The following is a 6011-nucleotide window of genomic DNA, read 5'->3' on the forward strand; positions in this document are numbered from 1 at the left end:
CACTAAACCCTTTTTAAATGAAAAAAAAAGTGACTTCTAAAGATCTGTGAAATAAGCAACAGGAACAAAAGCATTGCATGTTTTTGTGATTTCATAAGCACACTGAAAAACCGAAAGCAATAATCTGTACTGCTTGTTAAGCGTGAGGTTGCCATTATCGGCAGTCAGTAATAAAAATGCAGTTAAATGCAGGAGACCCAATCCACATTCTCTCAGTGTGATACCTTGGAAATGACTCTTTTGAACAGATTTTTCTGGCTTTCTTTGTTATTTATCTTTCTTACAAAAGTAGAAAACAGGTATAAAAAATTGCATTTAGGAAAGTAAATTGCATAAAGGAAACTTAAATGCGATCACAGCATCCTCATAGAAGGCGAGCAAAAAATGTTGTCAGTAATAAGGACCACTTGTGCTGGACCAGTCATCCCTCAGTCTCTCTTGTAGAGGACAGTCTTCCAGAGATGTCTGCAAGCATCGCCCAGGGCTACCAGTCTCCTGAGTCCCTCATCACCATTCCTTGAATATGCACCACCTTAGAAAAGACCAAGGCCTCCAGGTATGTTCCAGAGAACTAAGACAGAGCCCCATGGGCCCACTGTTACGCATCCCTTGATCAGAATGCCGGATTTCTATGAATTCTGCAGACATTTTTTAAAAGACCCTTCGTTTTAAGCTAGTAGCTCAGCAGTCGTGTGTGTGTGTGTGTGTGTGTGTGTGTAAACCGTCCTTCAGGTAGCTTTCCATCCTGGATTGTGAAGCTGATTATAGAGTTCATTAACATATGTTAATTTAAGAAATGTTAGCTATACAGAAAAGTACAGATTGAACAAATACCAAAGCAATTTACCAGCTTTCCCACAACCTGGAATGAATAATTGTGAACCTTTCGTCCTTTGAGCATTATTCTTTAAAAAAACAAAAGATGATGGTTTCCTGTGTCACATTCAGGTCCTTTATCCATTTTGAGTTTATTTTTGTGAATGGTGTGAGAAAGTGGTCTAGTTTCATTCTTCTGCATGTTGCTGTCCAGTTCTCCCAGCACCATTTGTTAAAGAGACTATCTTTTTTCCATTGGATGTTCTTTCCTGCTTTGTCAAAGATTAGTTGGCCATACTTTTGTGGGTCTAGTTCTGGGGTTTCTATTCTATTCCGTTGGTCTGTGTGTCTGTTTTTGTGCCAATACCATGCTGTCTTGATGATGACAGCTTTGTAGTAGAGGCTAAAGTCTGGGATTGTGATGCCTCCTTCTTTGGTCTTCTTCAAAATTACTTTGGCTATTCGGGGCCTTTTGTGGTGATGGGTATTGAGGAGGGCACCTTTTGGGATGAGCACTGGGTGTTGTATGGAAACCAATTTGACAATAAATTTCATATTAAAAAAAATAAAAAATTAAAAAAACAAAAGATGAAATTCTCTCTAGTCCCCTCGTGGGTCCTCGGGCCCTGCTCTCATCCTGTCCATAACCCAAGCCCCACGAGGCTGTCATGATGCAGTGTGCACCCATCCAATCTATTTTGGCATTAAACATTTTCTTTTAATCTAGTTATTAAAAGCTCAACTTTGATATGTGCACGTGGAGAGCCAAAAAGTTCTGAGAAGCACCTACAATTCCCTCATCCCAAAGGAAACCACTTTGAACTCCTTAAACGGATTCTATGGGCATTTACCTTCTGCTGTCTAAATAACATTCCAATCCTAGTACTTCTAGATTTTTTTTTCAGCTATAATCATTATCTTTTGAGTTCTCAGTTTGCAACATTAGGATTGAGCTCCCTTTAACTCACCTGTCAACATTACACCACATACACACACACACACACACACACACACACGTCCTTTCTCATATGCTCCCAATATAATAGATAATTACGTTCTAATTTTGGTTATGTAAATCTTCAGTGTTCAGATCTTTAATGAGTAGGAAAATGCTGTTTATAACTGAGTCATGTAGTATACTTTTACATTTCTCGCTAGAATTCGTAATTTTCGTAAGCTTTTCATGGATTTTCACTAATTCCCACCCCAAATTCTCTACCAGTTTTACAAATCTTTTTTGTATACACCCGGATCTATTAGGCAGTCTAGTGATTTTCTGCTCTTAGGGATCTCTTCTCTGGACCTTCTGTCTTGCTCCCACCTGGCCTGGGTTCACGTCAGACCTGATGCACACTTGTCATGTGATCCCCATGTCTTGTCATCTACCAGATCCCTTAGCCTCCTTGATTTGACCCCCTGATTCCTGGATCTCACATCTCTTTCCTTTTTTAATTTATTACTTCTTCATTTTATTGGAGGAAATCCTTAGAAAAGATACGTGAATTTTTTTTAATGGAGGTAAAATTCATGTAACAGAATTAAACATCTTAGAGTGAAAAATTCATTGTCATTTAGGACATCTCTAATGCTGTGCAGCCATTCCCTCTACCTAGTTCTAAAATATTACCATCACCCCAAAATAATGCCCTGTACTCACTCCCTTTCCCCTTCACCCAGCCTTAGCAATGAGCAACCACTTAGCATGTTTTCCAGGGTCAGCCATATTGTAGCATGTATGGGTACTTCATTCCTTCTTGTGGCTTAATAATATTCTATTGTGTATATATACCACAGTTTGTTGATTCATTTACCCACTGACAAACATCTGGGTTGTTTCCACCTTTTAGCGATTGCTATGAATATTTGTGCTCAAGTATTTGTTCGAGTACCTGTTGTCAGTTATTTGGGCTGTATACCTAAGAGTGGAATTGCCGAATGATATGGTAATTCTATTTAACATTTTGAGAAGCTGCCAAACTATTTTTCATGGCAGCTGAACCATCTTACATTCCTGCCAGCAATGAACAAGAGTTCTAACTTCTCTATATTCTCACTAGTGCTTGTTATTTTCCATTTTCTTAAGTTATACGCATCGTAGTGGGTGTGAAGTCGTATTTCATTGTGATTTTGATTTGAATTTCCTTCATGACTAATGATGTGAACATCATTTCATGTACTTGTTCGCTATTTGTATATCTTTGGAGAACTGTCTATTCAAATCCTGTGCCTATTTTTTAAGTTGGGTTGTTTGTCTTTTTGTTGTTGAGTTGTAAAAGTTCTTTATATATTATAGATACTAGGCCTTTATCAGATATATCACTTGTAAATGTTCCCTCCCATTTTGTAGGTTGCTTTTTGCCTTGTGGATAATGTTCTTTGATGCACAATATTTTTTAATCTTGAAGAAGTCCAACTTATCTAGTTTTCTTTTGTTGTTTTTTAGTGTCATGTCTAAGAATCCTTTGTCAAATTTAAAGCCATGGAGATTTGCCCCTGTTTTCTTCTAGAAGTGTTATGGTTTAGGTCTTATATTTAGGTTGTTTGTCCATTTTGAGCTAATCTGTGTGCATGGTGTGAGGTAGGGGTCCAACTTGGTGCTTTTGTGTATGGCTGTCCAGTTGTTGAAGTGACTGTCCTTTCCCAATGGAATGTCTTTGAACTCTAACTGAAAATCAGTTGACTCAATAGATCTTTTAATATCTTCTATGTCTGAAAATGTCTTGACCCTACCTTTACACCTACTTGACAATTTGGGTGGATAAAAATTTCATATTTCCCCCCAGAATTATATTCCTGGTCCCACAGTTGCTGTGAGATGCCTAATGCCATTCTCATTCTTCATGCCTCACATGTAACCTATATTTTCTCTCTGGTAGTTTTTAGGATATTTTTTAATCTCCAGTATTCAAGTACTTCATGTGGGTTTATTTTTTGAGTGGGCTGTTTCAAAGTGCAAAGTCATGTCCTTCAGTTCTGGGGATTTTTCTTTGTCTTCATTACACACACACACACACACACACACACACACGCGCGTACGTTATTTTACTTTTAGATTGTTCGTGGATAAACACACAGACATTATAACATTTCAGTGACATATACACATATTTTGATATTTTGCCCCAGGAAAAAAGGATGCTCTTTTAGATAACCATAATATCCTTTCAGCATACTTGTAAAAATTAAAAATAATTCCTAATGTTACTTAATACCCTGTCTTGTTTTTTAAAATATTACCTGTCTCAGGACCTCAATGATCTTGCCATTCTCTATGTGGCCACAGTTCAAGCCATTGCTTTGGGGACCCACCTCTTTATAGAGACCTTGGGGGTGGCAGGGCACTGTATCAGCGCTGTTTCCCTGTGTGGAGACCTGAGCAGGAATCCCCTTTTGTGCAGGTGCACGTGGACATTACAGGCATGCCTGTGGTCCTGTCGCAAGAGGTGAAGTCTGTTCTTGTGGGCGCTGTTATTCTGGGTGCCGGTGCCTCTGGGGATTTCACTTCTGTACCGGAGGCAATGGCTAGAATGAGCAAAGTTGGGAAAGTCGTGTTTCCTAGACTGGAGGATAAAAGATACTATGACAAGAAATATGAAGTATTCCTGAAGCTGGTTGAGCACCGGAAAGAATATGCAGCAATCATGCAAGGAGACTTAACAGATCCTGCAGGGGCCAGTGCCAGAAGGTTCGGGGACATTCCATTAGGGACCTCTGTCTTCTTATCTTATATTCAAGACCCTTTAGGTATCACTCTATCATTTCTGTATCATCTTTCAATAAAGACAACTGAGATGTGTGCAAAAGATAAATAAATAAATAATAACAATAAAAATACTACTGCACCTCCCAATTCTGTTCTTCTTCCAAATCATTGATAAAAGCATTGCATTGAATGGAGCCAATGACAAAGCCTTGTGACAGGTTCCTAGAAACCAGTCTTCAGGTGGGTAGTAATCTGTCCTTACAGAATGTGGGGCTATTTACTTAATTTAATTTAACATGCTATAATTTCAGCTTGCCTTGATTTTTTTCTGAGCCATCACCTGTTTCCTTCTAAGTGCTCAGGAAGGCGTACAACAGCCAGTGTTTGTTGTCATTATCATTAATAAGCTGAATCATCAGAATTAGTGAATGGTTTCTAGCTTTGACCCCTTTGGGGGAACTTTCTTCTGAAATCTACGTAGACACCAATCTCAGCCCTTGACCTCCAATAATGGTCCATAAAAAAGAACGTAGAATCCTAAATAATAGAGCATCTGGGGTTTTTTTTAATTATAAACAAAGATTTTAATCCAGTCTTCCCCTCCTAACATGCACACACACACACACACACACACACACACACACACACACAAATCTTGAACACAAAGAAGAACCAACTGTTACTTGTATGCAGAGTCATCTGATAGTTTAAAAATGTATGTTAATAATGAATCTCTACACTTTATTTAATTTCTAAGATAGCTTTGGAGAAAATAGAAATATTGTGTATTCTGGCCAGTGGGCTAAAATCTATACCTGCATTTAGAAGTCTTGCTTGCAAGATACCACAACCTATTTCCCAGATCCCAAAGAATCTCTGTACCTTTGGAATCTCCTCATGGGAGGTCACCCAAGAAAGTGGTAGACTCCCTTCTTTGGCCCATCTGGGACTGCGCTGATTTGGATGGCTCTCTTCCTCAGGCCAATCGCATAAGGGAAGAATGGAATATGTTGGAATAAATAAATAAGCAAACCTCTGACATTAAAAAAAAAAGCATCTGTCTTGAGAAATATTTGTCTTTTGAATGTTTTATGTTAGAAATCAAAAGTTATAGGAAAGCAAAGATTAAAACGGAAGTCAATGAAATACTGGTTACTCTTTCATGGATTCATGCCACAAGTGTATATGGATTGTGCACCATGTCTTGGGCCCCGGGGTGCACTTAAAACAATGAACAAGTTAGCGTGGGCATTGTATACCCTGAGCCTATGGGTAAGAGGGAGATACAGACAGAGAAAGGCAATTACAATCTATGATAAAACCCATGATGAGGAAGTACAGGGTGTTATGGTATCCATAGGAGGCAGTGAATCCAAAATAGGTGGAGCGTAGGGTAGCCAGAGAGACTTCTGGAGTCCTTTCTGCGCAGGGATCTGAAGGAAGAATGAGGTAAAGACGGTGGATTGAGAACATGGGGGTGGAAGGAATAGTC

At 38.9% G+C, this 6011-nt stretch overlaps 1 pseudogene; it reads left to right on the forward strand.

Annotated features, from left to right (window-relative positions):
* The first annotated feature begins 4014 nt into the window (after positions 1–4014).
* On the forward strand, positions 4015–4963 carry LOC125166519 (FGGY carbohydrate kinase domain-containing protein-like; annotated as a pseudogene).
* The last annotated feature ends 1048 nt before the right edge of the window (positions 4964–6011 follow it).

The sequence above is a fragment of the Prionailurus viverrinus genome, chromosome B2, assembly GCF_022837055.1.
Source record: "Prionailurus viverrinus isolate Anna chromosome B2, UM_Priviv_1.0, whole genome shotgun sequence".
Lineage (NCBI taxonomy): Eukaryota > Metazoa > Chordata > Mammalia > Carnivora > Felidae > Prionailurus > Prionailurus viverrinus.